Source organism: Brachyhypopomus gauderio, chromosome 16 (assembly GCF_052324685.1).
Source record: "Brachyhypopomus gauderio isolate BG-103 chromosome 16, BGAUD_0.2, whole genome shotgun sequence".
Taxonomy (NCBI): Eukaryota; Metazoa; Chordata; class Actinopteri; order Gymnotiformes; family Hypopomidae; genus Brachyhypopomus; species Brachyhypopomus gauderio.
The window spans coordinates 3,731,827-3,743,346 of NC_135226.1; the positions used below are offsets into that span (position 1 = coordinate 3,731,827).

Here is an 11,520-nt window from a genome sequence, read left to right on the forward strand (position 1 = left end):
TTAGGGAAAACTGGCCAATATAGATGAACCAATCAGAATCAGAATCCGTTTTAATGACTAAGTATATGTACATACACAAGATGACATTAATGCATACACTAGCATTGCAGGTCCATTAATGGTGTGCTCTGGTGGAGAGTTGCATGTATTAGGTCTATGGATGTGGTAGACCGGGTTCATCTCTAATGAAGTCCGCATGTGGTGCAGGAAGTGCTGGCGGGTCTGGGCCTCCCAGGGTGCCTCTCGCCGTTTACACCACACCTCATTATGTGTCCCTGCTCCACTCTGTTTCCACTCAAAATATCAGCTTTCAACATCTTAACAGTAAACCACGGTGCATTATTTGGTTTGCAATAATAAATCAGACATAATTGAATTGGTTTGAAAAGTATAGGTAAAAGAATTCATTTTTTGTGGTAATTTTTAAAAATATAGAATCCTTTAATCACAGCTCTTTTGATGTGCTTGAAAAAGTCCAGTAGTGGTAGAAATGCTCTGTGCAGGAGATACGTAGATAAGTAGCAAGGGTACTTTTGGAACATGTAATTGAAATACTTGAGTTACTCATGAGGATTTATAATCTTTCACTGTTCATTATTAGGACATTGCTACAAGGACGGCTGTGAGTAGAAGTGATCTTCTCAAGCCTGCACAATGATCCCAATCTTTGTATCAGACACTTCATGAATTTGCTGCATGGCCTGTTGTAGAGGTTCCCATGTCTCCAACATGTTTCTGTTTGGTCATGTGGACACTTTCACAAATGAGGAGGTCTGTGCACAGTTTTGGAGTAGAACAGCAAGGCAGATGTTTTCTTGTATTCTGTGAAAATGAATGAGAAATTTCTTTCTCTCTTTCTCTTTCTCTTTCTCTTTCTCTTTCTCTCTCTTTGCTCACTCTTCTGGTTGTCCTGTCTGTTTCTATCCTTCCTTCCTGAATGAGGGCTACCTTGGCAGGATCTTGTGATCTGCAGGATTTCTTTCACAAGGAATGCAGAGTGGGGGAAGGTATAAACACAATGAAAATGAATCTTACTATCTTTGCCCTCATATTCTCAATCCCTCTCTCTCTCTCTCTCCCTCTCTCTCTCTCTCTCTCTCTCTCTCTCTCTCATCTTTGAGTAGTCCTCCAATGTTCCTCTCATAAACTCCAGTTATACCCCCTCCTGAGATATATATGATTTGAATGTTGTTACTTGTCTCTGTCATGTCTAAAATATTAATATCTTAATTCATCCCAATGCATCTCTCTGTCTTTACTAAAATCCTTTCATATTGAAATGATTTTATTGGCTGCCCCCGTCTTCTGCAGTATTCATGCCGGGTAGTGTGGGAACATGACCTACATAACGTTTGGGATTAGATGCAGATGGTGCTTGTCAGAGGGATGGAGGGAACTTACTATTGAATCAGCGAATCCAGGTGTCCCTCTGGGGATTGTCCCCAAAGGCAGAGAGCCCCTCACATATTTTCCTACGTATTCCAAGGACATCTACTGCAGTTTTTTTAATTACTCTATTTGGAATTGTCATGGCAAGTTGCAGCCTAGAGTCTGAAGTGAAGAACTGAACAGGAAAAAACCACCCTGAGTCTTTGATGAAGAGAAACATGAGTGTGTTCTCCGAGTGCATGACTCAGTGGAGCTGTTTGGTGTTCCAGCTGTGCTGTGGTTTTCCAGGAGAGCTGTGCCACTTGTCTGCTGGACTCTCCTCAAACTCAGGACAAACAGTGGCTTCATTTCACAATTATAAACAGGCCTCTTGCTTTTGCTGACAGGTATAAAATTAGCTTTGCTTAGACAGACAGACAGACAGATATAGATAGGTATATAGACAGACAGACAGTTTGAACCAACTTTGGACCAGTTTGGATCAATTATGTTGACCGTTCTCACCGTCACTCCTCCACTACGCCTTTACATGATGCACACATAGTGCGATGTACAATTTCTGCCAACACCCCCTTCCCCACCACATCCACAACCCCACCCCCTCCTCCACCCCAACCCCACCCCCTCCTCCACCCCTAATCCCAACCCTTGACCCATAGGAATCGAGGCTAAACGGCACTGCTAATCATTCTCCCAGTCTGAACACAAACATGTTCATGAGCTCAACGCCACGTCCTCCTGCAATAACACAACCGCGCACGCTAACCTTAGCTGACTCATACCCCCATGACATCATCTATGACTCCACAACATACTAACGGAGAAATGACCAAAAAGACAGCAGGTCAGATATTAGCCAAAACATTAGGAGTTGAGAGCCGTGCTCCTCTAAACCTCTGAACGCTGTGAGAAGTTGTTCATTCTCGCAGTTGTTCCCAGCAATTTTCCAATGTCCTGTCCAGGGGCAATGAGGATTTATGTAACATAGATCATGTGTTTCCACTTTTGAGCTGAGGTAAGTCTAACCACATCACATTATGAGTGTACCTCATTGTGGCAGAAAATTCTTCAATCCAAGTTTCACCCTGCTGCTGTTTACATGTTCGGTTCACTTTGAATGTACCAGTGACTAATGTCAGTTTAAATTGACTGAATCAGACAAGACTGAATTACTTTTATTACATTTTACACATTAACTACCATGTTAATGACCAATTCTTGTTTAAAAATGTACAACTTTATCATACAATTTCTTATTACAACTGCACAAAATCTTAAAGCCTCTTTACACATGCATTTAAACTATACCCAGAATGCCAACACGTCTTCTGTTTGGCTGTACAAAATGATGTTGAGTCTGCTTCTGCCTGACAACAAGAATTCCAATTTTCAGGCCAGTTTAGCTGTTGCTTGGTAACAGTAGGTGTGTGAGGTACAGCCCTTTGGTTGGGAACAGTTCACCCTTTCACAGGCTGCCTGCACAATTGTAGCGCTTTTCAGTCTAAGCAGATCTCAAACTTTACGCATGATAAGTAGAACTGTCTGAAAGCAAATTTTATTTTTAGTCACAGATCTGTGGAGATTGTTATCATCAAATAATTACAATAACACTGACAATTTTATAGAAGATGATATAGAAGATTAAGTTTCTAAAAGCACAGTTGTAGAAATTATATTTACAGTATGGTGTCTTGAAGTCAGCATAATAGGCTACATTATACAGTTGGGTGTTTTTGCTAAATAAATATTTTTTGTGTGTTCCAATTCCTTCCACCAAGGTTACTGGTCATTCAGTGCTTCACCAAGAACGAGTTTGTCCAAAAATCAGTGTTTTTGAAATCGGTCTAAAAATCTGGAATTTCAGAGAAAGAGGTTTTACATGGTTATTTTTAAGTAAGCTCACTTATAACTGAATCTCAGACCCATGCCCTGAAACTTAGCTCAGCTTGTGAAGAACTTGATAGTTAATGAATTAAGTGATATGAGATAGAGAAGGGTAGGTTAGTACTGTCAGAGAGGACCACTGACAGTGTGTCAGAGAAGACCACTGACACAGAGTGTGTCAGAGAAGACACAGAGTGTGTCAGAGAAGACACAGAGTGTGTCAGAGAAGACCACTGACACAGAGTGTGTAAGAGAAGACACAGAGTGCATAAGAGAAGACACAGAGTGTGTCAGAGAAGACCACTGACACAGAGTGTGTAAAAGAAGACCACTGACACAGAGTGTGTAAGAGAAGACACAGAGTGTGTAAGAGAAGATCACTAAGAGAAGACCACTGACACAGAGTGTGTAAGAGAAGACACAGAGTGTGTAAGAGAAGACCACTGACACAGAGTGTGTAAGAGAAGATCACTGACACAGAGTGTGTAAAAGAAGACCACTGACACAGAGTGTGTAAAAGAAGACCACTGACACAGAGTGTGTAAGAGAAGATCACTGACACAGTCCATGTCCTGTATGACTTCAGCCTGGCACTTGATGATCCACATGAGAATGATCAACTTTAAATCCCAGTCAGCTCAAACTGCAGAAACAGCGCCATCATCAGGCACTAGGCGCTTGCTATGTGAGTTAGGGCTGCAGAATACAGGCAGCGAACGGTACTGCAGTTTACTGTAGGTCAATAAATAATGCTTTGTATTACATTAAAATCCATGTATCTTAGATGTGATGTAGTAAAAAATTGGCCTGCAGTAAATAGAACACAATAGAATTTAATTAAAAAAAGCGTTGTCACTGTGTCAGAAAAGTGAAATTTGTTTTGAACTCAAAGAATTTGTCTGTAATAATAGAATATAAATTCAAAAGTAAGACAAAAATACTAAATAACTAAATAAGGCGTATTATACATGTATACATATGTTTATGTGCATGTGTGTGCAAATTAACACAATTACACATATGGCAGCAGCAAATCTCAATAAGAAAGAGACAGTAATAAAGAGTGTGTGCAGGTGTGCAAACAGTTTTCTGAGTACCTCGTGTTACACTTATAGAGTCGGTTCAGGTAGAAGTGATGATGTAAGTCTGGTTCAGAAGTTTGACTCTCCTGTATTCAAGAGTAGATGGTCCTGTAGCAATTAAAAAGTTGGTAGATGTCAGTTTTCCTTCATTGTTGTAAGCTGTGTAGCACCAGAGTTAAAGTCTCTCGTTCTCGTACTGAGACCTGGTCATGAATTCTGTGTTTCTTGATCCATGTTTAAACTGACTTAAGTGATCTGTACTGTTTGCAACCTTTACCCCTCAGACCGATGATCCTGATCTTTCCAAGGGTCTAAGGAGAGACCTGTAGTTAAACTAGGAGAAAACATCAGCTTTTGTAATATTGTGGTGGGTCAGTTAGGAAGGTCTATAGTCTCACACTAAGTGAATGCAGTAAAATGATTACTGACCATCCAATAATTGGTAATAATTGGTAATCATTGGTAATAATTGCTTTAACTGTGAATTTTGGCTCATTTTTGCCTGCAGTCATTGAACAGACCAAAAATGATTGTGTACATTAGCTATAGCAAGGTGGTATTATTGGCACTGCAATATGAGTCATTTGCAGAACTTTATTCAGTTACATATTTTGTGCGTTTGGCTCAAAAATAGTTAAATATATTTTTAGTTATATAGTTAAATTTAATTTACTGCTTATTATTATTATTATTATTATTATTATTATTATTATTTATATAATGTCTTCTATTGAAAAAACAAGTCTAATCTAGGAACAAAATGCAAAATGATTGTACTTTTCCAGTTTGCTTATTTATAAAAGCACACAATTCTTATTTCCAATACTGTAACTTAGAAAATAAAATATCTACATATGGTGTGATATGATTTCTTGAATTTGGGTTTCATTAGATCAACACAGGTACAGTCAAACAAGAACACACAGTGTCATTGATGCAAAGCACAACATCGCTGGTTTGTGTGTGTGTGTGTGTGTGTGTGTATGTGTGTGTTTGTGTGTCTGTGTGTGTGTACATGTGTGTGTGTGTACATGTGTGTGTGTGTGTATGTGTGTGTGTGTGTGTGTATGTGTGCGTGTGTGTGTGAAGGTGTGTGTGTGTGTGTGTATGTGTGTGTATATATGTGTGTGTGTGTGTGTGTGTGTGTGTGTGTGTGTGTGTACACGTGTGTGTGTGTGTGTGTGTGTGTGTATGTATGTGTGTGTGTGTGTGCGTGTGTGTGTATGTATGTGTGTGTGTGTGTGTGTGTGTGTGTGTGTGTGTGTGTGTGTGTGTGTGTGTGTGTGTGTGTGTGTGTGTGTTCCAGTATTGCCTCCTTGTGGGAAAAGTACTGCTTGTTATCCATGAGTGACTGTATTACAACCCAGGTCCATGAGGTGCTTTGAATCTAATAAAAATGTAAAATCGAAATCATAAATGAAATAAAATGTGGTTGCTCATTAATACCAAAACCAAATAATTTAATTCAAATATAGTATGTAACCTATCAAGTCAACATTAATACAACTACAAGGTACAAGGACCTGCACTACTTGATCAGTTAGGCATAGTCATGAAAATGTACAAACTCAAACTTGTACATGAACTCAAAATAAAGTTCAAGCTTAAAATATATATTCAAATATATATTATCAGCCGCCTTTGGACAGCAAATGATGACCAGTTTTCCGTGAGTCCTCTTTAAGAAAAACTGGACCACGGTACTTTCAAATGTAGGGGAGGACTTTCTAGAAAATACTGTATACGTCATTGACTGACATTGAACAAATCACAAAGTGGAGTTACCATTATTTTATTTTAAATTATAAGGGCTAATGTCTCAACATTTTTTATTCGGTTGTTGAGTAAATGGGATTGTATGGATTTGGTCTTGTGGGTCCCCCCCCGTTTCATGGACGTCTACAAGAGGACGAAGGCTCAATGCAGTGAGGGTTCAGTAAGATATCTGGTGCTGGGCGAGACGAGGCTGCGGGGCGGCGGTGGACATAGCGGAGACCCACCGCATCATTCGTAGGTCGCTCACACCGCCAAGGTGAGTGTTTTGTTTGCTTTAGCGTTTGAGCCAGTACGTAATTGTGGCACCAGTAGTGTTTGTTCATATCTTAGAGAGACATGCAGCAGTGGTGTGTGTAGCATCACCAGCTATTGTTCAGCTGCAGACACCCCAAATTACATAAAAATGCTGCGAGCGCCAGTTGTCATTTTATACAATATCAGACTATAATCCAGTTTGACTGTCAGGTACTACGTGCGAGTCTTCATGGACCATATCAGTTCGTGTTCAAAGTCATGCGGTTTAATTCATTAGCTTGCTCCATTTGTCCAGAATTCGGGCTGTTGCACCGAAAGGGCGATATCTGCTGTCATAGAGCAGCTCCTCACCAAGAGGACAACACGGAGCACCACTGACTTTATCTGCCATATATTACATCATATTACTATATATTGTCACCTGGTAGCGTTATTACCCTCCAGTGTGTCACCTGGTAGTGTTATTACCCTCCAGTGTGTCACCTGGTAACGTTATTACCCTTCAGTGTATCACCTCTTAGCGTTATTACCCCTCAGTGTGTCACCTGGTAGCGTTATTACCCTCCAGTGTGTCACCTGGTAGTGTTATTACCCCTCAGTGTGTCACCTGGTAGTGTTATTACCCTCCAGTGTGTCACTTGGTAGTGTTATTACCCCTCAGTGTGTCACCTGGTAGCGTTATTACCCTCCAGTGTTTCACCTGGTAACGTTTTTACCCTCCAGTGTGTCACCTGGTAGCGTTATTACCCTCCAGTGTGTCACCTGGTAACGTTATTACCCTCCAGTGTGTCACCTGGTAGCGTTATTACCCTCCAGTGTATCACCTCTTAGCGTTATTACCCCTCAGTGTGTCACCTGGTAGTGTTATTACCCTCCATTGTGTCACCTGGTAGTGTTATTACCCCTCAGTGTGTCACCTGGTAGCGTTATTACCCTCCAGTGTTTCACCTGGTAACGTTATTACCCTCCAGTGTGTCACCTGGTAACGTTATTACCCTCCAGTGTGTCACCTGGTAACGTTATTACCCTTCAGTGTGTCATCTGATAACGTTATTACCCTCCAGTGTATCACCTGGTAGTGTTATTACCCCTCAGTGTGTCACCTGATAACGTTATTACCCTCCATTGTGTCACCTGGTAACGTTATTACCTTCCAGTGTGTCACCTGGTAACGTTATTACCCTTCAGTGTGTCATCTGATAACGTTATTACCCTCCAGTGTGTCACCTGGTAACGTTATTACCCTCCAGTGTGTCACCTGGTAGTGTTATTACCCTCCAGTGTGTCACCTGGTAGTGTTATTACCCTCCAGTGTGTCACCTGGTACTGTTATTACCCTCCAGTGTGTCACCTGGTAGTGTTATTACCCTCCAGTGTGTCACCTGGTAGTGTTATTACCCTCCAGTGTGTCACCTGGTAACGTTATTACCCTCCAGTGTGTCACCTGGTAACGTTATTACCCTTCAGTGTGTCATCTGATAACGTTATTACCCTCCAGTGTGTCACCTGGTAACGTTATTACCCTCCAGTGTGTCACCTGGTAGTGTTATTACCCTCCAGTGTGTCACCTGGTAGTGTTATTACCCTCCAGTGTGTCACCTGGTAGTGTTATTACCCTCCAGTGTGTCACCTGGTAACGTTATTACCCTCCAGTGTGTCACCTGTTAGTGTTATTACCCTCCAGTGTGTCACCCTAATGTTTGGTGCTGAATTCCTTCTGCAAGCAACTGATCAGCGTTTGCTGTTACAGACATATAACACTGTAGCTCCACTGGGCTAAATCATCTGTGTTCATACTGAGGGGCATCCTGCTTCTGATGCCTAATTACATTATATTTATGTTAGTGGTGGGCCGTTAACGGCGTTAACGGCGGTCGTTAATTTGATACTCTTATCGGGTGATATAAAAATTATCGCCGTTAATCTATTTTTAAAGTTGGGTTGGGAACTGGGTCAAAATGGGTAAGCAAACTATGATGACTTTCAACTTGATAGTTTAGCTCGGCTGTATTCCTAACCAAATTGCACAGTAGGGGCGAGAACGAGTTTTCAAACCTGTGAATTACAAATCGTACGTGTGTTTACATGGATGCAGCCACGAAGTCGTCAGGTTTGCTTAATGGAAAATTCATTTTTAGGAACGTAAAGTGTTACCGGAGCAGAGCTCGGAGCGGTCGTTTTCTACATGGTCCTAGCGCTAGATTCGTCACTATTTAAATATTTCTTTTTAACCCTTAAAACTACAGAGGACCAAAACTGACTTTTGAAAATTACGTCCGTGAGGTTAAATGTACTAAATGTTGGCTTACATTTCAAATATCATGTTTAGCTGAATAAACATGTTATTTAATGTACAGTATGTAGGCTTACAAATTCATGTTTAACTGAATAAACCGTTGAACACGAGTAGCCTACATTTTATTGAGCATGTTTTTTTTCTTCAAGTATCAAAGTAGAACAGCTTCCTCAAGCAGTCATTGATGCATTTTGGAAACAGGAGATGAGCCCCTGGTCTAATGCACCCTCTGTATTAAGAAACCCTATCTCAAAAACTGACTTTTAGTCATTACTTGGGTAGAACACATATGAGCCATTTTAATATAGATTAATCTAGATTAATGAAATGAAATGTAGGATTACATTTCAGAGTTGTTTTAGATCTTCAGGTTAGGTTTTATTGAAACGTGTGCTGCTAGAAGAGGTGGGGGGGGGGGTATGCTAGGGAGGCCCGAATGTTGCAAGGGTCGTGTGCACATAAGGTAAAACCTGTAGGACCAGCCGTCGTACAGTGGGAGGTGATGGAAGCGAGATGTTGTGTGGATGCCTCATCGAAAGTCTCATGGTAAACACCTTTCTGGTGCTTTTACACTAGCTACAGTGACTTGATGCCTGGCACAAACAGGGTTTCAGAGTATTAGGATTAGAACAGCTAATGGGTGGTTGTGGGGGGGGTCATATGGTAATCACATGAAATAAGGACCTGTCGCCTAGACACTTTATCCGTAAGGAGTCCTGTTAGGGCTCAGAATTTCTGTCATGTAGAGCAACTAGTGTTACTTGTGAGCATGTTGAAGACCGAAACGCTGTACAGGCTAAGACATCAGTCGTGTTTGAAGGCCTTCGTAGTTCCTCAAAACTGGCAAATTTCAGTCAGATAGTTTGAGTAAAGTGTGTTCATGAAACCTCAGTGTGTGTGAAAGTTGAGTACAGAGGTGTGGCTGTGAGGTTATCACTTGTTTATACTGTGGTGTATAACTTTTTCTTTTATCAGTGTGGGTTACCTCAGGTAATAGGGAGCATCGATTGGCTGTAGTGCCTTGAGCTGCGCCTGGTTTAGCATGCTCTGCGCTCGCTGAGAGAATGATGTCTGCTGGACCTTGTTGGTGCTGTTGTGAAGTGGCGTTGGGACTGTTCCACGAGTGAAATGCCAAACACAGGAAGAATGCCATGATGACTTAAGCAGAGGCACCATGAAGAACATGGGCTCGGTGGGAACAGATGCAAATCCAATTGAAGTGATTCTTGGGCAGGACCCACGAAGAGAGCTGAGAAGTTGTACTGGCCTGGGTGACATCTCCGTTTAACACCTGTAACCTGGGTTGGGGCTCGGAAAATTGGCACGCTGGAGCTCGTACCACCAGAGGCTTAGGCATTTAGTGCCACAGTCTCTCCATATCATGTATCCTGTCCTGCACTAGTTAGTGAATAAATCCAGCAGGTAGTGGTGTGTGGGTCCAGTGGGTAGCAACTGGGTAATGGTTCTTGATCAAGTTGGTCAGCAGGTTTTGCCCTGAAGTACAGGTAAAGTTTGAGATGTTGCGGGTCTGTTTTTATGGTACATGAGGTGAGCATGTAAAAACTTCATAGTACAGCTCCATGTAGGACAAAAGTTGTGCTTTGTATGGTTCTTCTGCAGCTAAAAAGACTAGAGCTATGTTCAGTGGCCTCTATCTTTTTGTACAAGATTAAAATTAAGAGAAAATGAATAGGGCTATTTCTGTTGCTTACACCAGTGTTGCACAGTGTTACTTTAAATGCTACTGGTATGAGCCGTACGAGTATGATGATGATAATCCCACATGTGGAGTTAACCAACCATTTGTTTGGTTTTAAAAAATATCATTGACTAAGCAGGAAAGCTCTGTCGCTTCTGTGACACACAAATGTACCCTTACCAAAGTCAAATAAGCTCAGAGATAGCCAGAGCAGTCTGCTTCACGTGGTCACGCCCGAGTTAAAAACAAAAATCACGCACACCTATCTATCTACCGCACAGGCATTTTATTATATGAATATTAAATGGATATTTCCTTCTCTCTTTCTTAGGGAGGAGAAGGGTTCACTAGGACAGCTGTCAGTCAGGACAGAACAGGACTTGGGGAGAGGAGTGGTATACAGGACAGTGTGGAGTATGGAGAGAGAGGTAGAATGAGGAGAGGAGGGAAAGAAGAGTGGAGGAGAGGAGGGAAAGAGAAGAGTGGAGGAGAGGGCAGGCCACACTGCTGCCAATTTTCTTGTGTGCAACACATGGCGTTCTTTTCTAAGCTGATGCCTTGGTTGGAGTGTCATGAGTGAGTTTGTAGTGCCAGGGTGAACCTTGGTACAGGAGGATTGTGTGGGTTATTTCTGTAGTGATTACACTGCCGGGCTGAAAGCCACACGGAGGCCTGGTTCATAACTACTTGGGTCACAGAAACACCACTGTGACCCTGGACCATCCGCATTGCTCGATGTTCACACCACTCGCTCCACAGTCCCCTGCGACCACTATGACGTCATAGGTGGCACAAATGGGGTGGGGCAAATCTGCTGGAGCAGGAAGCCCAAAGCTGCTCTCTCCCACAGAGTAAACAAGGAACATTAGAACCAGACCCCAGTGTAAACACACACCCCACACAGTTAAACATAGTGCTGGATACAAGGCAACTGTTGTTGATCAGCGAAGAAGAGGAACTTTTGTTGAGACGGGCTGACGGACGAGATGGATAATGAACGATTGAGCTGCTTCTGCCTCACCAAACAGCCCGCGCCGGTGGGGAGTTCTGATGGGACGCGTCCTCGCTCGCTGTGTGCCAAACGGTGTGGCCTGCAGCTGTATGGCGCGTTGGCGTCCGCGGTAGATAAGAACCAGCCG

The 11,520-nt window shown here is 42.2% G+C and overlaps 1 protein-coding gene across 3 annotated transcripts in view; it reads left to right on the plus strand.

Moving 5' to 3' along the window:
• The first annotated feature begins 6,116 nt into the window (after nt 1-6,116).
• Nucleotides 6,117-11,520, plus strand: part of fam110b (family with sequence similarity 110 member B) — a 38,180-nt gene continuing 32,776 nt past the window's right edge. The window contains exon 1 of one of the 3 annotated variants that reach the window (XM_076977049.1): nt 6,117-6,387. The gene's annotated coding sequence lies outside the window, so the exon portion shown is untranslated. Of the gene's footprint in view, nt 6,388-10,962 lie in introns of those variants that run through there. The other 2 variants (XM_076977046.1, XM_076977047.1) reach the window with 2 other exon arrangements.